General features: G+C 42.4%; 1 protein-coding gene across 1 annotated transcript in view; it reads right to left on the bottom strand.

Moving 5' to 3' along the window:
* The window catches only part of PIKFYVE (phosphoinositide kinase, FYVE-type zinc finger containing), a 3,858,188-nt gene that overhangs the window by 187,740 nt on the left and 3,645,205 nt on the right, over positions 1-25,243 (bottom strand). The window lies entirely within an intron of this gene.

Below are 25,243 nucleotides of genomic sequence, written 5' to 3'. Positions count from 1 at the left end.
TTTTGCCAGAGGGAACACCAGGTTACATGAAGCCATATTCCCAGCATCCTCAAGAACACTCTTAAAAAAATGATTTGCTGTTTGCAAATGTTGATAAAGTGTTCTGACATTAACAGAATGCTGTCTTATGGCAGGAAATCACTCTGATGAACAGAATCCAATTCTAATGTTAGGAAGGTTATCAGATTATTGGATACTAGTTGTAACTTTTGGGCAGTCAGAGTTAGGCTCACTCTTTGAAAGCAAGCTATGGTGATTTGCATGGCTGAGAGAAGTTCCCCAGTAGATGTTGCTTGAATCAGCCAATTGTCTAAATATAGGTAAATGTTGTCCCTCCCTGGTTCTGCAAAAGGCAATGACTGATGATGAGCATTTGGTAAACACTCTGAGCAGCTAATAAGCCAAATGGTTTGGCATAGAATTAAAAGTGAGGAAATCCTGCTTTGAAGTGCAGGAAATTCCTGTGTTCCTGTAGAATAGGAATCTGAAGGTAGGCATCTGAGAACTTCAGATACCATCCATACCCCTGGCAAAATTAGTGGTACAAGCATTAGTAAAGTTAGCATCTTGAACTTGGGTTCACCCATGAAAGATGTGGGATTGGTCTCCAAGTTCCTTACTTTCCAAGGACAAAATGGAGTCAGGAGTAGAAGCCTGTGGCTACTTCCCCTGGAGGAGTTGGCTGAATGGATCCTTGAGCCTTCAGCAGGTCTATAAGAGGGGATATGAGTTTTTCTCAGTTGCTAGGAAAGTACATCCTTCCCTTATGATCTGTAATTTATTTTTGTCCCATTAAGATTTTTAACTTTGAACACACTTGATAATGTCCACATGCATGCTGAAGGATTATGGTAACAAATCAATTTAGCAGATCAGATCCACTTGATCAGACTAATTAACAATCCCAGAAATCAACATTTCTTTTAAATTATTATATTTTCTGTAAGGAAATGTCACAAATCTAGGACAATATGAACATACACAATCACTGCAAATTATATATCAACGATCACTAATAATACTCTCTAAAACTGATGGCAAATTACTAAATTTAGATAAGGAAAATAATTGGTCTTTATTCTCCTTCATATCATCCTTTATACTTCCCTATAATTCCCTTTTTTATAATGTGATCATTCCTTCCCTTTTTCTTCTAGGAGCCTCTTTTTGGTTTTACAAATCAGAATTCCTGAATACCTTACATTAAGTCTGTTTTCAATCCTCAGCAACCTCATTTCCCTCAAGATTTTATCTGATGTATTACTAAAAATTCTCCTAAATTCACCTTGAGGTAAAGAATCTATTAAATGGGAAAATGGGAAAGATCCATGCTTATTGCATGCAAAAAATTATTTTCCATCATTTCTTTCCTATACAACTTACACATGATCTCATTATTCCCATCAATATATAGTGTAACGTTCAAATAATTAATTTTTTATTGAACTCACATGTACATTTAAGTCTATGGGAATTTTCATTCAAACCCTCAAAAAAAAAAAAAAAAGAAGTTATGTCTTACCCATAACGTTCGGAGTTGTTGATCATCTTCCAGTCATCACTGATGGATTTGGTTCCGAGCCCTGGAACCAAGTCGGCCTTATACCAAGCTTGCGTGCACCAAATACTCTTGAGCTAAGCTGCTACCAACAATGCCCTTTACTCAGTTACCTCAGATTGAGTTTGCATGCAACATATAGAAGAAAAAGTAAGTCAAAGGCCATCTCTGCGCAGAAACCCTAACACACCACAAAGACCCAGAAGATCCGCCAGGAACCTTAGGAGGGTGTCGGTGGGAGGGTGTGATGACTGGAAGATGATCAACTCAGATGGAACAGTATGGTAAGACAACTTCTTTATCTGAAGTTGTTAATCTTCTTCCTATTCATCACTGATGAGACCGAGTCCCCAGCTACTTGGAGAACCTGGGTGGCCCTTATGGAAGAACATTCCTGAAAACCATTGAACCAAAGGCCACTCTTCCACTAGAGATCAGATCCAATTTTTTTACTGCCTGATAAAAGTGTGGGGCTTAGCCCAAATGGCAGCTGCACAAATGTCATCCATGGAGGCCCTAGAGTGGAAGGCAACAGATGCTGCGATAGCCCTATTTGAGTGAGCTTAGATTTGGCCAGGCTTAGATCCCCCCCTTAAGTGAATATGTGAAGGCAATGCAATCCCTGAGCCATTTAAACAAAGTAACTTTCGATACTACGCCTCCCATTCTAGGACCCACAAAGGAGATGAAAAGCTGGTCCGACTTGCAAAAGGATTTAGTTCTGTCCAGATATAAATGTAATTGTCTATGAACATCCAAGGAATGTAGACAGTGTTCTCTCTTGTTAGAGTAATTTGGGAAGAACACAGGGAGCTCAATGGACTGGTTAATTGAAAAATCAGAAACCACTTTGGGGAGAAAGGATGGGTTAGTACGAAGTGATACTCTGTCCTTACGTTGTGCTCTTACGAAAGATCATATAAGGGCTCTTGATACATGATGCTTGTAATTCAGGAATTCTTTTGGCTGAAGTTATAGCCACCAGAAATAAGGATTTCCATGACAGGAACTTTAGATCACATGTCGCAGCCAGCTCAAAAGAGGGCAGAGAAAGACACTGCAGAACCCAGGACACATTCCATGCCTACACCGGCTGTCTGATGGGAAGCCTGCTGTGGAAAATACCTTTGAGGAAGGTCTTGCAAAGGACAGAGGTAATAGGTGGCACTCCATCTGACCCGTTATGGAAGTTGGAAACAGCTGCTATATGGACTCGAATGGTGGAAGTTGAGGCCCCATTGTCGAACAATTCAGTCAGATAATGAAGAATAGTGGCTACAGGGGCTGAGAACAGGTCTAGCTTCTGATTACATGACCAAATTGAGAATCTTTTCCATTTGTCCCTGTAAAGTTTCCTGGTGGATGGTTTATGAGAGGCTAAGATAATATCACGTACGGGTGAAGAGAGGGTTTCCTGCCTGGCAACTAACGGAAGTGGAGAAACCAAGCTGTCAGCTTGAGAGTGGACAGATTCGGGGGAGTCAGCCCTTGTGGGTGAGATAAGAGGTCCTGACGAGTGTCTAGGATCCAAGGAGGTTGTAACAGATGAGGTCGAAGGAAGGGAAACCACACGAGGCCAGAATGGGGCAATGAGGATCACTTTGCTTCCCAACCAAATAGCTTAACTTAGAACAAGGGGAACAAGGGGAATCAGAGGAATCGGAGGATAAGATCTGGTCCCTCCCTGTTTATGTTCCAGACCACAGACATGTTGTCCGACTGGACAGCAATCATTCCAGATGGGGAAGGAGCGGATGAAAAGCCTGCAATGCCAATAGCACCGCTCTTAACTCCAGGACATTGATATGCAAGTTGACCTCTACATTGGACCACGTGCCTTGGACTGACTTTCCCTGAAGTGGCCCCCCACCCCATCAGGGAAGCATCCGTGGTCACCGTGGCGCTGGGCTGGGGAGACTGGAAGGGACGACACCAAAGATTTTCGTCCATACTCATCCACCAGGTAAAATCTAGTTTGCAAGTGTTGATGATGAGAATCTGTGAGCTCAGGGGGTGAAGATTGGGTATCCACTGGGCCTGAAGGAGCCATTGTAGTAATCTCATGTGTAGCCCGGCTAAGGGAGCAATAGGGATGGCTGCAGCCCAAGGCTTGGAGAGCTTCCCTTGCAGACACCTTTCTTCGACAGAGTATCACTTGAACTTGTGCCCTTAGTCTCTGAAGCATGTGGAGAGGAAGTGAGATCAGGCCTGACTGGGTGTTGAATATTGCCCCTATGAATTCCAGTTGTTGTGAGGGTTGAAGGTTGGATTTCTTCCAATGTATGGTGATGTCTAGTGACTCCGCTAGAACCTGGGTGTAGCAGAGGGCCCTGACCAGAAGATGCTTGGAGGGGTGGAGAGGAGCCAATCGTCTAGGTATGGAAACACCTGGAATCCCTGACGTCTCAGATGAGCTGTTACCACTGCACGGCATTTTGTGAACACTCTGGGGGCCGTCGAGAGACCAAAAAGCAGGGCTCTGAATTGGTAGTGACTGGCTCACAACCAGAAGTGAAGGAGGCTCCTGGAGCGCTTGTCCATCTTGATATGGTAATACGCATTCCGGAGACCTAATGAGCACATCCACACACCCTCCCGCAGAAAGAGGAGGATGGCTTGAATCGTGACCATGTGGAATATGGTCTGAACTACCAATTTGTTTAGTTAGCTGAGATCCAGAATGGGCCTCCAGTCTCCTGTTTTCTTTAGCACCAAATAAAATCTTGAGTAGAACCCGGATTCGCATTGATCTGGGAGGACCTGTTGGATGGCTCATTTTTGACATCGATTTCGTATTTCGGAAGCTGCCTCCTTCCTTTGACTGGGTGGAACATTGGGAAGAGATTTTGGAAGTCTTGGATAAGCTATTAGGGGAATATGGTAGCTTACGGTTAATGATACTCTGCACCCACTGATCATTTGTAATGGAGAGCCAGGAAGCTTGGTGCAGAGAAAAACGCTCCCCGACTGCTTCCAGAGGAAAGCAATCTGTCAGTGCCTCAGGAATGCTGATACGGTCTACCAGAGAAGGAATCTCTGGAGCCCCGACAGGGACGTCTTCCAGTATTGGAACCCCCTCTGCCTCTGGAGGAGTCCTCACCATGTGCATCTTGGAAAGGACCTTGATACTTCTTGTGCCACATTTTCCCACTCCTCTGATTCCGGGAGAAGGAACGCTGAGGTTTGGTCATAGGCCAATGGCAGACAAGGTCTTCCTGTCCTGCTCGCACCTGGCTAATGTATCCTTGGCCTTAGCACCGAATGGAGCTGATGGCTCGATAGGGGCATTTAGAAAGGAAGACTTGGAGTCTGCAAGGTCACAAATGCACATCCAGGCGTGGCATCTCATGACTACGTCTGCACCCCGCAGCTCTAGCTGCTCCTTCGGTTGCATGTATCAGCAACTTCATGGATGAACTGGATACTGATTCTAGGGTGTCAAGTTGGGAAGCAACTTTATCTCATGCTCCATCCGATACTTGGCCTACGAGGGTTCCGGAGAGTTTGGAGATAAGATCTCTCTGCAGCCTCGTAAAATGTGCCAAAATGTTCGGAGACCTAACTGCAAAGGTCGCTGGTGCAAAAACTCACTTCCCTAACCTGTCCACTGCACGGGACTCTCTGTTGGGCAGGTGAACAGCAGGATTGTCTTCTGCAATGTCCCTTTTTATGGCTGCCGCCACCACCATAGCGTCCACCGGCAAACCTCTAGACCAATGGGGTTGATCCTCTGGAGGGGAGAGTACCTTGTCTGATCTCCTGGGGATGGCCTCAATGGAGTCCGGGTTCTTCCATGCCATTGCAAGATGAGTTTAACCAACTCATCAGCGGATGTCAAGAAGTAGAGGGCCGACAGCGAAAGGCCTGCAGGAATACAGATTCCTCTGAGGAAGGGTTGGAGGGCTTCCAGTCACCCCTCTGTTTCAAGATTTCCATGATGTCTCCAAAGGAGACATAGTCAGGAGGTGACCGTGGGGGCCCTTCCGAATCATCGTAGTCTGCATCTTCCATGAGGGACTCCTCTACGGAGTCCATGTGTTTCCTCTAACATACCTGTTTCTGAGGGGGTTCTTCAGTGGGAGCATCCGAAGAAGACTCAGAAAGGGAAATACCGTGGGTAGAGGTTTCCTGGGCCTTGTGCTCTTGGAGTCCTGGGGGGGGGGTATGGCCTTTGACAGCTGAGGCTCAGAAGGAAGTACGGGAATAATCAATGGAGGAGGATTGCTAGAAGCAAGCACCCTCTCCATCACCTGGAAAGCGGGCCTGCCTGAAGAGGAGTGGGAGCCCGGAACCAAAGACGACAAAATTGGTACCGGGGTCACATCCCACTCCAGATGCTTCGCCCCCGGGGACAGACCCTCAAGCAGACTCGGAGCAGTAGTCACCCTCAGATCCAAAGTCAGGACCAACAAAACCGTTGGAGCAGAGACTGGAACCAGAGGTTCCACCCCCAAGCATGAAACTGGGGAAGGGTGGGTTCCAACAGAACCGACACCCAAAGGGGCCTCGGGGGCCTCAGACAGTGTCATTGTCGGCGCCGAGGAAGGGGATCCTCTAGAAAAAGTTGGATAAATGAGCCTTGGAACAGAGGGATCCAAGGGAAGAGAGTAAGTAGGGGTCGCTGGAGTAATAGACCCAAAGCCTGGAGTGGGAAAGGGTCTAGGCGGATTTGAAATTCCCCAGGCTGTCAGCAGCTGGTCGAAAAGGCGCACCAAATCCAATTCTGAAAGGCTCCTGGTGGATCTCACCGATGCCCCTGAGGGGGAATCAGGCTGGTCTAAAAAGGGGCAGCAGGCTTGTCCAGCAAAAGGGTCTGCATTTTACGAGTATCAGGTCTGTGGTGTATCACAGAACGGCACAGACTATTCCAATTTAGAAACTGGCAACAACGGTATGGTTGGAGCCTAGAACAGGCTAGGAGCTGAGGTTACAACAGGGGTGGATGACAAAAACGGTTCAGAGGAAGTTGTCAGAACCGGTATCGGAGCAGAAATGGGTGATGGTGCCAAGACAGAAACAAACAAGCTGATCGGAACGAAGGCAGTAGACAGCACCGTAGTCATCGGTGCTGGGGTAGGTGGTGACGAGGTAAGCTTCACTGGAGCCAAGCTCGGAATCGAGGAGGCAGAACTGTGCTCTGAGGAGGACTTTTGGGCCTTGTGTTTATGGCTTTTACCTCTGTCACCGGCCGGTGAAGAGGGGTCTGAGCAAGGTCATTTCTTGTTCACAGAAGGAGGGGATCAGACCTCCATCGCAGAAATAGCCTCTGAAAAAGGCGAAGCAAGTAGGTCCTTCAAAATCAGTTTATTACAATGTTTATTCAGCGTCCGCTGACTGAAGCTAGCACAAATATCACACGGTGGGTTTCGCCGACAAGTGCGGAACCCCCAAACAGTACACACACTCTTCATGGAGTTCCCTTCTTTTCAGACATAACAGAACACAGACGCACACAAAACGGAAAGAGTAAGGAAAGTTGAGGAAATGAAGAAGTAGAGAACGAGAGGAAATACCAACAATGGTAACAAGATACCACAAGGGTAGAAAGTTAGAACAAACCAACAATGGTAAAAAAGAGATACCTGTGGGTAGAGCTGAAATGATAGAGATATCAAAGAACAGACTATAAACAGGAAAAAACTTTTACAAAAACTTGTAAATGTATAAGAAAAATCACTTGGCTGGAGAGCTCGGTGAAACGCTGCTATATGGCTGTGCGGCAAACGAGATCGGAGGTAACTGAGTAAAGGACATTGTGGGTAGCAGATTAGCTCGAGAGATTTTGGTGCATGCAAGCTTGGTATAAGGCCAACTCGGTTCCAAACCCATCAGTGATGAATAGGAAGAAGATTAACAACTTCAGATAAACTCATTCTCACTACCCTTACAAACAAAATATTAAAATCTATACACTTCTCAAACAAAACTACATGCTTAGAAAAAAACTGAGTAGGGTATATATAAATATACAACACAGATGGGGGTTAGAAGCAGTTGAAAATGTTATGTGTAAAGAACCTCACATGTCTTAAGTTTTATTGTTAGAATTTTGTCTGACTCAATGATTTTCATTCTGAGGGGGACATTTATTTACAAGTCAAAGTGACTGCCATGGGAGCATCCTTTGCTCCTTCATATGCAATACTGTATATGGATAACCGAGAAAAAATGTATATACTCTATTCAATTTTTTTTAAGTATGTAGTTTTCATAACCTGAATGAAAATCATGCCTGTGGAATTTACCGGCTGGAGCAAAACCCAGAGCCCTGAAAAGCAAGGTAAAGCAAGCACTGCAAATAATGCCATGAGATTTTAGTTGAGCCACAGTCATGAGATCCAGGCAAGTTTCAAAGACCTGATTTGTGAAGAGAGAAGGACAGAGAACCCCTAGCAGCCTAAGGAAAGGAAAAAAAAGATACCACAATCAACCATCTAGACAAGTTTTCTGAATCAGATTGGAAATCTAAACCTAGACAAAGGGAAACAAAAGACTGTGGGAAGACAATAGGCATTCCCCTTGACCAAAGGTCTGGGATAATACTGATGAAGGGAAGATACCAATTTCATGATATAGGAAGAGGGGAAAGGAGCATGCCTATTAGAAGACAAGAAGCAGACTACATCCTAAGGTCATATAGCCCTGATCCCTGGAATCAGGAAGGAAAGATGCTCTCAGACTGTTAAGGTCAAGAAAGGCACAGACTAGACTCAAAAGACAGGAAGACAGAAAGGACATCCTAGAAAGAGAGAGATATAATATACGTCTGTTTCAGAGAATTGATAAATTAGAAATCTAATGGGGCCATGTTATTTAGAAAAAGTAAGGAAATCAGCTAAAAGGGAAAGATAAAAGACAAGGGCTTAAATTGGTCCAGAGTCCACTGATCCTCCTAACTTGGTGGCTATGGGAACTGGAACATGAATCTAACCTACAGGAAAGAATGTAATAAATAGGTGGGATATCCACAAACATCCACCAGGACTACAAAATCAAATGTTAGCCCTGCATAAATAATGTCACTACCTCCCACCAAAGAATTTCTTTTCTGTACCAATGGGTGTGAGCTGTGTGGTAGGTAAACAGCTGCAAAGAGGACTGTTGTCAAAAACATTCTAATCAGGAATGATTAAAGTAACAATAGACTCTAAGAAACCCTTAAGAGCTGAGACATGGAAAGCCAAGTCCTGAAAAAAATGTAAGCACAGCCTAAAGGAAAACCAAGGGCAGAGAAACACTTCAACACTGATAGGTACTGACAGCAATGGTGGAGATAAGACACCAAGAACTGCTTATCCATGAAATGCAAAGTACACCTGGAGAGTCAGAAAGCAAACGCTGCACACACAAGTCTGCCAATCTATACATACATATATACATACATGTGTGTTTAGATAAGTGTGTGTGCATGTGTGTGTGTGTGTGCAAGAAAGATAGATATATAGCTGTACCTAAAATGATCTAAACAACATAAGAGACAGTAAAATGATAGACAGAAAAATATCTAAACAGAAAAATATCTAAATACAAAACACTGACAAAACTGAACTTATACTAGGGGAGGGCTTATACTCTTTCCTCATGGTTGTGTTACTTCTGAGTTGGTATATATAATTAGCTGGAGGTACGGGGGTTCTGGGGACCTTGCCCCCCTCCCCCCAGCAAAAACACTGAGAAAATGTGGTTTGATTTTGTCAAATTTTTCAATGGTTTTATATGTGATTAGATTATGTCACATCTTTCAATGTTTTTGCGGGGGAGCAAGCTCCCCCCACTGTGTCCTCCATGCCCCCTGCTAATTATATATACCAACTCCTAGGCCGCACAGCTATGAAAAGGGCATGAACCCTCAGTGAAGAGGTTTGGCACCAGACAGTCCTACACCACACATATGAAGTTGGTCCTAGCCGGAAGTGCTTATCCCCAAGCGAGATAGGCACCCCTACCCTGGGAACCAAGACCACAAATAACACAGAAATTGAGACATGGCTGATGAAAGGGTCTGGAGTATCCGATTCTCATCATCTCAGAGCAGCATGTAAATCACCAACATCTGTCTTTAACATTATCTCATGTAAATTTCCCCAGTACACATAAACATATCTTTCCATTTAAGTAAAAAAAAAAAAAAAAGAAGAAGAGAGAGAGTAGTGCAATCCCTTAAAAACTGCATCCACAAAATTAAGCTCAAACAGTAACATTTTCCTTTCATTATCTAACTCTGCATCATGGAAGTGGAACATTAACTAGATAAAAATGCACTCAGAAGATAAAATTGTGCATCACCAACTCTACCAAACTATATATAAGCAAAACTACTGCCACTGTTAATTATAATGCAAAACAGGAAATCATGAGGGGAACTGTGTGCAAAAAACAATGGTAGGAGGAGTCAGGAATATAAACAAGAAAAATACTTGCCTTAAACATGAAGAATGAAGGATCTGAAGGGACCATGAAGATACAGGTGCTTAAGACTAACAAGTCCAAAGACAGACATAAGAAATAAGCTCAACATAATTTAAATCCAAGTGGTAGCACAGGAGAGCTGGTAGATGTAATTGCATTAACATGCAGTAAGAGACATTCGGTGAGGAGTTCTTATTTGCACATGATCATAGTTAAAGGCATTAAAAGTCACGTCGGCCCTTATATGAAGTAGAAGATGGATCAAGTCATTTCACATATTAGGGAACACAGTGTATAACTGAAAAGAGGTGCCATCTACTGAGAAGCCAGCAAAGTGCCACAGTACACTGTTACAAACCAATATTGCTTTGCATACTTCTGTCAGATACAAATTGTGGAGTGGAGAAAAAGAGCAGTTTAATTTACTAATACAGCATAGAATATGGGAAAGCAGCTAGTTATTGTAAAAGAAGCACCCTGTTTAAAGCTTTGAATGTACCAGTCAAAGTTTGCACAGTGAGCAGATATGTAGTATGTAGGACCTATACTTCAAGTTATGTAACTTGGCTGTATTGAGGAATAGAATTCAGATGCATCATACAGGCTGTAATGAATACTGGAGTATTCCTTTAAGTGTTTCAATATGGCTGCTGTACATGTGGGATGCCACATGATGCTGTCTTGCTTCAACAGTTGCTACCATGTTGTAAAAAAACAGTTATGTACTTACCATAACGTTCCATCTGTGTTGTCCATTTTCATTCTTCCTCAACAGTTGGGTTCGGATCTGATTCTCAGATCCAACTAGGCTGTTACTATAGCTCATAGCCATCTAAAAGCTCTCGAGCTCCTCCCTACCCATAATGCACCGACCCCTAACATACCTCAGGTCTTGTTTGCTATATGACAAAAAGTAAGAAATATTAATAGCATTATTTAAAGAAACCATTATCTGGAGCTCAAAATAAGGCACAGCAGTACCATAGTCTTGTTCTTCCACAAGTCTTATCATGACAAAGGAAAGGGGTTGGTGGGAGGGCAGCTGGGAAAGAATGAAAATGGGCAACACAGATGGAATATTATGGTAAACATAACTTCTTTATCTAATGTTGTCAATTTCAATCCTCAACAGTTCGGACAAAGTCTCCAGCTACCTGAAACCCCAGGTGAACTCTAAAGGAAGATATTCCTGCACGGCTAATGGCTGAGCATGGCTAACGAAGTTCACAGATGACTGCAAACTAGGAGCCATAATTGAAACTCCTAATGATGTGGACATCCTACAAAAGGGCTTCACTGAGACAGATGCCTGGTGTCAAAGCCAAGGCCTCAAGCTCAATGCCAAAAAGTGCACTGTCATCCCCTTTGGTAAAAAACATGTACCCATGAGCTACCACATAGGTGGTAGTCTACTTAACACAGAAAGTGTGATAAGAGGTCTTGGGACACAGGTGGACAGTAGTCTCTCCTTTGATTATCACATTGCCACAGTAGTCAGGAAATCCTTCTATGTGGCACACCTCATCACAAAAGGTTTCTCATCCAGGAAACAAGAGGTCATTGTTCCCCTCTGCTTGTCACTCATTAGACCCATTATAGAGTACAATGCCCCTTTTGGTATGTACCTCACAAGACATCTACAACAACTGGAAAGGAGCTGCTCATTAGCACTCAAGAAAAATCTTGATGATTGGATGGGAAATAGGAAATTCACCCCGGGGATCACCTCTGTGGCTCTACTCGACAGGGGCAAAGTAAAATAATTTTCTTGGGTGGCGAAAGCCAGGGTACCTTTTTGGCTAGGCTTATATAGGCCGTAGGGCCAATGGCCTAGTACCTATGAACCTATTTACCAAAGGCAGTTCTTCCCCTCGAGGTATGGGGATTGGCCCAAGTTGCAGCCGCCCATATATCATCAGTGGGGATCCTAGATAAAAATACCAACAAAGTTGTCATGGATCTAGCTGAAAGGGCTCTTAAAGATTTTGGTAGAGAGATATCCATTTTATTACAGACAAAGGATTTACAGTCAGTAAGCTATCTAGCCAAAGTTGCCTTTGTAACTGATATACCTCATTTGGAGTCAGCAAGAGAGAGAGATAATTGATCAAATTTTCTAATCTCTTTTGTTATGTGTAAGTAGAAATGTAACAGTCTACAGACATCTAATAAGTGCAACATGCATTCTCCTTTGTTTTCAAATTTTGGAAAGACAGGCAGATTAACATTAGGAAGAAAAAAAGGGTTAGTTTGTAGTGCTACTCTAATCCCTATGAAAAATAAAGTAAGGAGGTTTAGAGGCTGCTAGAAAAATTGTTTTCCAGGTCAGGAATTTAAGATCACATTTTGCTGCTGTTTCAGAGGGGAATGAATTAAGGCCTACAGTATTAATTTCATGTCCCATGGTGGAGTTGGGTCTTTGTAAGGTGGTCTCAACAAAAGAGTGCCTCTTAAGAAGGTCTTCCAAAGCTTAGATGAAGCAAGAGAAGACTTTTTAATCTAATGTGGAAGTTAGAGACTGCTCCAAGCTGAACTCTAATGGCTGAGGAACCAGCTCCTTCATTGAAAATTGACACCAAAAATTCAAGGGCACTTGGTACAGGGGTGACCAAAAAACAAATCTCTTCCTTTTACTTTTGTAAAGTTTCCTAGAAGAAAGCTTTATGGGAAGAACAAGCCTGGTCTGCAAAGCTATGGAGAGGATCATAATGGAACTCATAAACAAGGACATAGGGGACTTGCAGACCTTGGACCCAACCCAGTTTGGCTTTGTCAAGGGCAGATCTTGCCTTTGAACAAACAGTTACCAAGGTCATTGATGAGGAAAGGCAGTCCATACAGCCTACCTTGACCTTGCAAAAGCTTTCGACACAATACCCCACTCGGGTATCATAGAGAAACTTACCAGCTTAAATGTAAACTCATATGTCACAACATGGGTTTCAAACTGGCTAAAGGACAGAACCCACAGGGTTAGAGTTGCTGGAGCCATGTCAGACTCCAAGCCGGTTACAAGTGGTGTCCCACAGGGCTCAGTCCTTGGCCCCCTATTGTTCGGCATCTACTTCTCAGAAGTACAGGCAAACATAGGAGGACTATGGCTGACAAAGTTTGTGGATGACTGCAAACTGGGTGCCATAGTGGATAGTACATCGGACACAGACATCCTTCAGAGGGGTCTCACGGAAACTGATAGCTGGTGCCAGAGCCATGGCCTGAAGTTAAACAAGGTAACCCCAAGCTACCATATAGGTGGCAACCCACTAAGCACAGAAGAGGTTATCAGGGACCTGGGTACCCAGGTTGACAGTGGCCTCTCGCTTGACACTCACAAAGTGGTTCGAAAGACCTTCTACATTGCTCATCTGATCATGAAGGGATTCACATCCAGATCAAGTGAGGTCATTGTTCCCCTATACTCTTCACTTATCAGACCAATGATCGAGTACAATGCCCCAGATGTATCTCTCACCCGACACCTGCAGCAATTGGAGAGACCTCAAAAGTTCCTCACCAAAAGGATAAAGGGACTCCAAAACCTGTCATATACTGCCAGACTGAAGAAACTCCAACTCTATTCAGTTGCATACAGTCTGCTCAGAGGTGACGACATACAAGGCCATGACCAACCCGGAATTAATGGACATGCTCCACCTCAAAAAATCCAAATCCACCAGAACCACTAGAGCAAGTGACTTAAACCTTAGCACGGATATAAATAGGACATGCTGGAGGGATAGATTTATCACCCAGAGACTCCCCATGCTGTGGAATAAAATCCGTCCATGTGAGGCAGAGCACTGGCTCTGTTCAAGAGAAATCTTGACCAGTGGATGGGAGATCTTAGGTTGACCCCGGGAATCATCTCTGTGTCACTGCTGGACAGAGGCACAACAAACTAATGGGCACATTATTTCTAACGTAAGCCACATAACTTTGGGCTAGGCTTATAAATGCCTTAGGGCAGATAGCCTAGTATAAACCTATGAACCTATAAGATAAACGTATATGATGGCCTGGGGATGAGAACAGAGTTTGTCTGGCTATTAAGTAGAAAAACAAAGCTGTCAGCTTTAGGTTTGAAATATCTGAGTGAATCATGTCTGTTGGGTGAGACAGGAGATCTGGAATCGGATCTAGAATCTAAGGTGGGTAAAGAAGATGAGGCCAAGGAAAGTGGAATCAAATCTGTCGTGGCCAGTAAGGTGCAATGAGGATGACTCTGCTCTTCAACCTGGCAGCTTTCTGTAGAAATTTGAAGATCAAGGGTGTCAGGGGATAAGCACAGAAGAGAACAGGGAGGCCAATTATGGAGCAGAACATCCCTCTGTGATCCCCCTCCCAGAGGGGGGATTAGGGCAAAGAAGCTGCCACACCTGTTGTTTAGGGGAGAAGCAAAAAGGTGCCAGCAAAGCTGGCCTCACTAACGGAAAATCATTTCTGTCACTTGTGTGTTGAGAGACCATTCCTGAGGTACAAGAACAGATCTGCTCAATTTGTCTGCTATCACGCTGGACTTCCTTGGAATGTGCATTGCTATAAAAAAGTGGTTGAACAAGATCGCCCACTGCCACTAAGGGCTTCTTGACACAAGGTGTAAGAGTTTTTTCCTCCTTGTTTATTGAAATACCAAACTACTGACATACTGCCATGTTTGAATCGCACTTGTCCTGAAAGGGAGTGTGTCTTGGAAGGCCTGCAATGCTAAAAGAGTATTGCTCTCATTTCCAGGACATTGATATGCACTGTTGGCCTTTTCGGGGGACCTAGAGCCTTGGACTTTTCTCCCCAGGAAGTGCCCCCCCACACAATCTGGGATGCATCAGTGGTCAACATGTACTTGGATTGAGGGAGAATGAAAGGATGCCTAAAAAAGGTAGAATGGACTGAACCATGACTATCCTGAACTTTGTGTGTCAAACTACTTTGTCCAAGACGCTGAGATCAAAAATTGGTTTCCAGTCCCTTGTTTTCTTTGGCACTAACAAATTCCAGATTCGATCTGGTCTGGTGGGACCGCTAGGATGACTCTCCTTTTTCTAGCAGCTTTTGTATTTCTATTGCTGCTGCTTTCCTCTGATTTTGTGGAATATCAGGAATATTTTTGTGAGGATGGAGGTGGAAGGGAAAAGAGAATTATATAACTTTTGGAAAATAATCCCCTGCACCCAGGCATCTTTTGTGATATCTAGCCAGGTTCTCTGATGCAAGATGTAACAAAAGGAGATACTTGCCAGCCCAGCAAGCTGAAATTTTGTAAATAATTATATGGCATTTGTGAATATTAATATGATTTATATAGAAGTGTGACAGAAGGAGATACTGCCAGCCCAGCTATCTGGAATTTTGTAAGTGGTTCTCTCTCATTTGTGATTATCAACATGATTCATATGCCTGTGTTACAACTGTATTAGAACCGTATGTCATATTGCACAGATGTGTGCTGAAGAGATATTTTGTAAAGTACAGAGCAGAAATGCATATATACTATTGTAACTATTTAGATGTATATATTTTAACAAGGTGGCAAATGCTTTTTTTAGAAATTTTCAGCAGGGTAGGTTTCCCAAAAGAAATGCTGACAGAGGTGCCAATTTCATGCTAGCCCTGCTCACTTATCTGTGAAAGCACTGTGGGATGAAGCACCTAAAGACCACCCCCGTAACATCCCCAGAATAATGGTCTTGTTGAGAGGTTAAACTTTACACTCAAGACCATGCTACGGGCATTTGCAAACCAGTTTAAGAGGGAGTGGGTCAAATATTTGCCTCATCTCTTGTTTGCTTACGGGGAGGTGTCCCAGGAATCCACAGGTTTTTCACCCTTTGAGTTACCGTATGGGCATAGGGTGAGGGGACTACTAGATTTGATTCGTGATGAGTGGGAGGGTAAGTGTGACTCCTACAAGATGTCTGTTGTGGCATACTTCCTAAACCTAAGGACAAGGCTCAGGGAATTCATGGGCTTGGCCCAGGAGAATCTGGCAGAAGCCCAACAGCAGGAAAAGGTCTGGAATGACAGGAATGCTTGAGCTAGAGAGTACTCTGTGGGGCAGCAGGTTGTGGTTGTCATTCCTGTCAGACACATTAAGCTGCAGTCAACTTGGGAGGGACCTTTCAAAGTGGTAAGGAAGGTCAGTGATGTTAACTGCATGGTAGAACTGCTTGGCAGGGGCACAAACTGTACCATGTTAACATTATGAAACCTCACCATGACAGGAAGGCCCTGGTGCTAAATATTTGCAGTACAAGGCAGGAGTCTGAGGGAGATCTATGACTACAGGAAGCCAACCAGCTAAATCCCACACTACTACAGTGGAGCCTAGAGTTTGTATGTATATGACAGGACAGTGCAGCACTGTACTGGGATCAGCATTGCCCAGGCAGTGAGAATCTTAAGACAGGGACTGGGGAAATGTACTCCCAGGTAAGCTCAACCCTTTCAAGCAAGGTTTCTCAAGGGTCATTTGAAAAACTAGCTTTAGTCTTTGGGGCGGGGGAGGGTGTAACAAAAGGAGATACTGCCAGCCCAGCTAGCTGGAATTTTGTAAGTAGTTATATGTCCTTTGTGAATATCAACATGATTCATATGCCTGTGTTACAAATGTATTAGAACTGCATGTCATATTGCACAGACGTGTGCTGAAGAGATATTTTGTAAAGTACTCAGAGGAATGTATACACACTATTTTAACGGTTTAGATGTACATATTTTAACAAATAGGAACAGAAACATAAGAAGTAAACTTCAAAAGAATAGCTGAACACTTAAATTACTTTATAACCACATAATAAAATGATGTCATCTTTCAGTTTCAGTCAACAGGAGACAATGTCTGTACTAGAGACATTTCTTTTCTATTGTCTTTAAATGTCGAAGAATGCAAATTATTTTACAACTTCCACCATGTGTTTTCGCAGGTAGATGCTAAAATCAATGGTTGTGAGCCTGGGAACTGAAGTCAGATGACAAGAAATGATGTCATTCTGCAAGTATCCCAGAAATAATATTTGAGAGAGAGACTGGGCATTTTGTATTTTGCCTCTGACCTGACACCATCAGCTAGAACATCCAATCACCACACTTGCCTTGCTCTGTAAGTTAACTAGGGTACAGCAATTTCTTTTAGATACAGTTATGAATATAGTGAAGTATAGTTTAGATGTTTTCTTTATTTATTTGAGACAGTCCTGCAATGTTATTTTAAATATTTCCTGTGATTTTGAACTCTGATGTTACTGTGATGATTTACTGAGTATTTTCTTGTTCTTTTACTATTTATTAAGTATATTTAAACCCATCATTTTGGCTATTTGTGAGACATATTTAATTTCTGAGAGTACTTGCATATTTATTCGGTGACACTGTAGGCCACACCTAATAGCCTTGCTCTTGGTCAAACTACCATTTGGACTAATAGCAACATTACACAGCAAGATTGGACACCCTTTGTTAAGTGCCTTAAAGTAGCTGATAAGGAGTAACTGGTAGCAGGGAAAACTAACTTATAGTCCGGGGAAAAGGGGACATAGCTAGTACACTTGTGCCAGCCTTTACCAGGTATGTGTGTGTGTGTGTGTGTATGTGTGTGTGTGTGTGTGTGTGTGTGTGTGTGTGTATATACACAAATAAAACCTTAAAGAGAGTGTGTCTGTCAGCTACTTGAGCAGGGAAAGGAAGCACTGGTTGGACAGAGAGGATGCTGGAGGTCTTGGGTTGGTCATTCAGCTGAGATCTCAACTCTACAGCTGTGTCAGTGGAGAGTCTTACTGGGAATATGGAGAAAGAGGGAGAAACCAGCCCCGGACTGACTGTGGTCTCTGTGTGCTCTTAAGGGAAACTGCACTTGATGCAGAGAGCTGCATCTGGAAATACTGTATTGTGTACTTGTCATCCTCCCAATGTACCTCCCCCCACTGGTGCAAGTGATGAGGACTGAGGCTCTCTGATTACTGGGCTGGTGCCGGGGTGTCACAAAGGGATAAATGACTTGCAATTGCCTCCAGATGGGGACAATCAGGCCTCCTTTAAGGAGCACTGATAGGGTCTGTCCGAGAAAGAATCTCTAGACCCCTGTTTTTGCAGACCACTTCTGCCGTGTGGGTGGTGTCTTCCATTTGAGTTCCCCCCTCTGCCACTCAGGGAACTGTCTCCATGTGGATCTTGGAAAGAACTTATTTGAGTCACATTTTTCGCCCTCCTCTTTGGTTCCTACAAAAGGTCCTTTGAGGGGTTGTAAAACATACTCCCACAGCAGAGTATCACTTTCCATCTTTTTCACATCTGGAGAGTATGTGCTTCACTTTGGGGTGAAATAATGAAGTTCAGTCAAAGGGTGTATTGACAAAAGAGGACTTGATGTGCTCCACAAAGTCACACAAGCACATTCAGGCATGCCTCCTAACTTAAATGCCTGGAGCCACTACCCTAAAGGTACCCTCAGCTGCATGAGAGAGAAGCCTCATAGATGAGTTAGAAATGGACTGTAGGGTTGCCAACTGCAAGGCCAGAGAAACCTTAGTCTCAACAGTAGTGGTCCCTGAAAGAGAATTTGACAGTTCCTTAATCAAATCTCATTGCAGCCTAGTAAAATGTGCCAAATAGTTCAGCGACCTAATAACAAAGGTTGCTGAAGTGTAGACACGCTTCCCAAACCTGTCCAAAGCCCTTAACTCTTTGTTAGCAGGATGGACAGTGGAACTTTGTTCCACAAGTTCCGTCTTAGTGACTACCGCCACGACCATAGCATCCACAGGTACTCCCTTCCTCCCATGGTGCCATAATTCAATCCGGTTTCTTAGGGAAAGATTCAAACAAGTCAGGATCCTTCCATGCCTGCTGCGAGATCTAATCAATGAGCTTTGTCAGTGGGCGGAGTTACCCAAGAGGTAGACTGGCCAGATCCAAATGCTTCCAGAAATACAGATTCCTCTGGAGAAGGATTTCAGGAGAACCAACCATGACTTTTGTTTAAGTATTTCTAAGATATCGCCAAATGAGACATCATCAGGTGGCAATTTTGAGGATCCTTTCATCCCTGTGGGGAATCCAAGTGCCTTCTTTTGCACTTTCTCTTTCTAGGTGCTTCTTCGATGGGATGCTCCAGAGAAGTATCAGAAGAGATGATGATACCATGCTGGATAACCTGGAGTGTCTGGACTGGCTTCCTGCAACATCGAATGTTGAAAGTCAAGGTGCAAAGGCATGAGATCAGAGGGGGAGAAACCATTTGTCCTGCTGAAGCAGAGAACACTCTCTCTCCATCCCCTCAAAAGCAAAACACCCCAGGTAGAAAGAAGTTGTTGGAGCAGAGAAAACATGCTTCCGCTGCACTGATGTCCCAAAGGCAGTCCACCTGATGATGGAGTCGAGCTGGCCAAGGTTCTGAGGGGCAGAGATGACTCCAACAACTTTGGAGTCGACTCCAATACCTCAGATCCATCAGGGATCCTACATCTCCAAGAGCTCAGAGAAGACCTCAGAGCCGAGGACAACATTGTCCTCGGATCAGAGACAGACAGCTTCAACAGACTCAGATCCAGGGGCTCCGAAACGGATGGTGGGATCAGAGAAGGAGCCGACTGTGGAGGGGTATCATGAACCAAAACTTCCTGATCCGCAGAAGTAGCAGCTGGAAGAACAGCAATCTATATTTGTGCCAAGAGAAATGCCATCATCCTATCCACATAGGCTTTAGTTGGACTCCTGGAAGAACAAGAGAAGGCTAACGAGGGAGATTTTGAGTGTCATCTCTTCATGAAACGGGATGGCAACCTGGACGGCACCGGGTCAGTGGTGGGCAAGTATAGGATCCAAGGAAGAGGTTTTGGATCAGAGGTGGTCACATCCGACCTAGTCTTCTGTGAAGTTGGCTTCAAAGCATAGGGTTTCAGATCGGTCTTCTGTTTCTTACTCAGAGGTTCCGCTGATGACAGAGTGGAAGAACCAGATGGTCTCGGGGACCTTTTTGAAGACTCCTTAAGTTTCTTTTGGGGGGGGGGGTGAGTCCCAGTAGCTGCTTCAGAAAAGGTAGAAGGCGATAAACCCTTCAAAATAAGTTTATTCTTGCAATCAATAATCGCACGAGGATTGAAATTTTTACAAATAGAACAAACCACGTTTCAGTGTTCTGGGCCAAAACAATAAAGACATAAATCATGTGCATCTGAAATGGGAAGCTTATGTGCACATTGCTTACATTTTTTTAACCTGAAAGGCCCTTTCCCCGACACTTTGTTAATGAAGTAAAGAGAAAAAAGAAAGATTTTTAAACAAGATTAGAATGGTAAAGGAGGCAAAGGTACCAACAATGGTACTGTAGAATACATAGGCAAGTAAGTTAAAGCTAATTGGGAAAAGAGTGAAAAAAAGGGAAAATATTACTAACAATGGTATGTAATAACACACTAAGTGTAAAAAAAAAAGATATAAAAGAAGGAAGGCTATAAGGGCAAAGAAAAAATGTACTTAACTAAATATAACTCGAGAGCTATGGATGACCACATCTATTTTGCGAAAGCGGTAAATGAAATCTACAGTATGTTAGAGGTTGTGCATTATGGGTAAGGAGGAGCTCGAGAGCTTTTAGTTGGCCATGAGCTATAGTAATGGTCAGATCCGAGGATCAGATCTGAACTTAACTGTTGAGGAATGAATGAAAATTGACATCAGATCAAATGTTTGTTCACACCCAGTCTCTTGGATGTCCGTGCTTGATTATCCAACCATAGAGTGCCTACAAAGGTGAAAATGAATTCATGTTCAAGAGTAGAGCAGTCCACACAGCTTCAACTACACATGGATAATCTTCAGTCACAGTGTCATTCAGAGAACTGGGTTGTAGAAATTTTCTCAGAGTCAAAAGCTTCATTACTATCTTACTGAGGTCATAAAATGAAATTCTTGGATCAGACTGGGTTGTGCTGCGTGTATTAATACAAAGAATACAATTTATTGTTTCAAATTGTATTAGTACAGCAACCAATCAAACTGAGAAGGTCTCCTTGTGAACAAGTGGCATTCTAAAGAAAGTGAATTCACAATATGTAGATGGCAGTGCAAAATGCCAGCTGTCACTGTACAGTCAGAGATAATTATTCTCACAACTAGAGAGTTAATTTACAGAGAGAAGGAGATTCTCTTGTTTGTTAAGTGCCTAGCTTGCACATTAATTCACACAATAATGCAGAGGAAGACTCATACAATATAGCAAGTTAAGCATCAACAATGATGAGCAATGTGCAGTGATGTACGACTTCAGAATGCTAACAAGAACTGGACAGTGAATGTGAGACTTGATATTTTTAAACAATATGCTGACTCATTTTCTGAGTCTGACAAACTTCACACATTTATCCATCATATGAGAAATTACACTTATAGCTACAAATGCTTAAACACATAGCTCTGAAGAAGAGAGAGCCGCTAACAATGCAAGTCCATTAAAATTTAAAAAATTAAATGTACGAGTCAAACAAAGGACTGTACGAAATCAGCAACATGACCAAATGTTGAAGCAAACCCAAAAGCATGTTTAGTTAATGTTATATTTAAAGAAGGGATGTGACTATATTCTGGGCCAGAATGTCTATGGTAACAAAAATATCAAATTTGTAATGTGTGCTAACAGCAATGTTAAACATATAAAAATGAAGGACCATGGAGAAATGTAACTGCTGAAACAATTATTCTAATTAGTATAATCAATATAATTATTATAATCGGTATAATTATTATAATTGGTACTGACAACTGTTACAAATTATCATAACCTTAAAGAAATCCATTGTTTCACACTATGTTAGCTCTGACATACTCACCTCTGATAATCCTTGTTAGCCAAGAAAATATTTTTTACCCTCAGTTGAGATTGGCCCACTGGACCCCCTACTCACAACCTCTTTGGCTCATTTATTTTTATAAGGTCAAAAGGCAGGCATCTTTTGGACATAACAGCACTCCACTTCATTTCTTCTAGTTCAGGAGGCCTGGTCAGCCCAATTACAACTGAGTGACTAACTGCTATGGTGTTTGAGTGTATGTCCTACTTCATCTACCTACACCCCCCCCTAGCCTATCCTAGATTTTTACTTATTCAGAGTTTTTGACAAATCTTTGTATCTGATCATAGTCAGGGAACTATTTTCTAGAGAGGGTTTAAACTTAGGTTTTCACCACTGATGTTCAGCTGAGGTACAAATCTGCATGGAAAACTGCAGCACTGATTTCCATCTGGACATTTGCTTTTAATGTTTGCTAAATTACAAACAAATTGAAGTGCCCAAAGGCATGGCTGCACATCATTAAGCCTGACACAATCAGCATCACCAAAACATGGATTAAACCTCAAGACACAATTACTGAATTAACTTTAAGGGACAATAGCAGCTTCCAAAATGAAAGACAAAAGCCTTGCAGTAGGCAGAACATTTCAGCTACTGGTCTATAGAAAGATTCAATGCACCACAACCCCCCCCCCCCCAAAAAAAAAAAGATCAAAACTCAAACCAGCTTCTGTGAGAATGCTACTATATGGCCATTTAAACTGAGTGTACACCCCTTAAACCCACACACATCATGAATATTTGTCTGTGGCTCCAAGCATCTACCTGACTTCGCTCCTAATTTGCATTACATTTCTTTAACTGGTAAGTACACTGGCCCAAAGATGTTTTGCAGCCATAATGTGAGTACAAGGCACAAACCTACAATAAAAGAAAAAAATAACTATTCAATATATGTACATATATTTCAGTCAATGTATACAGCTGAAATGCAAACTACATAAATCTACAACAAAAACTAGAACAAATGCAGGACATCTCAGTACATTTTAGCAGAACAAACCAATCCATTAACTTCCAGATACTTCTCCTTGTATTGATTTATAACAAACTGTCCAGAAAAAGGCAGTCCTTGCCATTTATTCATCCTCCAACATTCAGTGAACACTGCATCATAAGTATTAGGCTCTTTCTCAATATAATATCTCAATATCCCTCACACAAAACCACCTTAGTGTTCTCTTCATGACATTTGCAACCACGAATGGGAACTGTGTGAAGTCACATTCTGACTGTAACAAAGCACTTAATTTACATCCTTATCATACTCCTACTACTGGATACGAACTACCCTGTAAAGCAGAAAATGGACTAAAAGGAGAACAAGGACACTGCTAACCAAAGGCCTCAAGAAAGCTTACACAGGAAGGAATAATGCTGGGAGATAAAATATAAGCAATGCAAAAGCAAGGCACATTGGAGTCAATACTGGTCCTTAAAAAATTAATGCAAAAAGGATGAAAGCCAAATTAAAGACTGATCTGATGTCTAGAGAAGGTGAAAAGCTTCTATGCTACGACACTCAAAGTTGTTCTGCCAGGAAGCCACACTGTTTGGAAGAGGCAAATGCACTTATATAACAAAAATTGGCTTGTACAAAAACCTTGATACTGGAAGAAAGATCACTTGAACAAATCTAGCTATCACATGTGGGAGGTCATCAAGGCCAAACTAAAGCATTTCAAATGTTCATTCATCATCGTCAACTCCATTTTCCCAGTTTTCTACATGGGGTTGCAGATGTTGTGTAAACAGCACCTTACTCCATTCAATGCCACTCTCCTACCTTCATCAAAATTCATGCCTGGATGTCACAGGTCCTTTCTTACACAATCCATCTTCTTCCCAGGACATCTGCCTCCAGCTTCTCTTACCTTCTTCCCATCTCCCCTAAATCATCTTCGTCAAATTATCTTTTGCGTTCCTGCACATGTGACTTAACCACCATAATCTGTTCTTTTTGACCTCTGCAATTGGGATTACTTAGATGTCCTCATTTCTTTAAAGTTACCACAGTGAGCATATTACCACCCATCTCAGGTGCATCATCTCCCTCACATCAAGCTTCTTTATCTGCTATGTCTTCACTATCCAGGTTTCTGTTCTACATAAAAGCACTGTTCATACCACTGTTTTGTACCCTTTATTTTCAAGCTTTTTTGGCATTCTTCTGTCACACACTATTCCTGACACACTACCCATTGGCTGCAGCTGTCCACTCAGATTAACAAATATGCAACAAAGTCTTGAAGATTTAGGATCTTTGCTTGGAAGTGTTTACATAGGTATTTTTTATATTTTTCCTCAGGCAGATAGCAAATATTGGAGGTATGATGGGGAAGAAAGAGGTAACTGGGAACATATTTTCTGGGAGTGTAATGAGTTGGCAGAATTTAAAAATTCACTGTAGACTACTCTATCAGAAATACTGGATGAGTAAATTGGTATGACTATGGAAATTAATTAATTTACTTATTTGTCTTTGTTTACTGGGAAAGTCCGACTGGGTAATGCCTATTGTCAGCAGAGGCCCGGGGAGAAAAGCTCTATTTGCTTACAATGCATTATACTAAGTTCCAGTTCAACACATAATAGTTACATTTCTATTTACATTTATATGCAAACAGTAGTTATATTTATACATTCTAAGATTTTACACAGGTGAAAGTTAAAGAGAAAGCTCAAATGTAACTTAGTGGAATCTACAAACGTTCATAGATGTGTACTACGCAAATGGCCCTGGGACCTTTACAGGCCTAGCCAAAGGACTACCCTGGCATCGAGCCACCTAACCTTAGTTCCTAGTGCCTCTGTTGAGTAGAGCCACTGGAGTTATCCCCGGGGTGAACTTTCTATTTCCCATCCACTCAACAAGACTTCTCTTGAAGAGGGAGTCTTCCTCTACAGGCAACAGTTATGTATAAAAATTGTTTTGTCATTTCAGTGAGAGGATGAGAGTATTCTGTTTAAGGTGAGTATTTGGAGAGCATTGTAAGGTGAACACACAGTCTTAACTTTGTGATGAGCATGAAATGCTGTTTTTTTGAGCTCTGATACAGAATTGGAAATGCCTAGTAAGGCCTTGCTGAGTCTAATTATGGTGACTGCCAAAAAAGCAATTACTATTAAATGGAAATCAAAGTCTAAACTAACTGTACTACAAACAGTGAATATACAACTTTTAATGGGATCTTTAGAAAAGGGTAGGAACAAATTAACTAGAAAAAATGGAAACTGCAGGAATAATACATGCAGACGAGCAATGAGATTTAAAAGAAGGCAGTATAGGAATGAGCTATGTAATGTTTGACTGACAGTGGCTGGACAGATTATAAGCGATGTATAATTTTTGCAACTAAAATTATGTCAATATGGTCTATTTATATACATGATTGCTTATGTGGTATGTGACAATTTAATAAAGACGATTCTT

This window comes from Protopterus annectens, chromosome 6.part1, assembly GCF_019279795.1.
Source record: "Protopterus annectens isolate FY-2018-M chromosome 6.part1, PAN1.0, whole genome shotgun sequence".
Classification (NCBI taxonomy): Eukaryota; Metazoa; Chordata; order Ceratodontiformes; family Protopteridae; genus Protopterus; species Protopterus annectens.
This window is presented reverse-complemented; position numbering and strand designations above follow the sequence as displayed.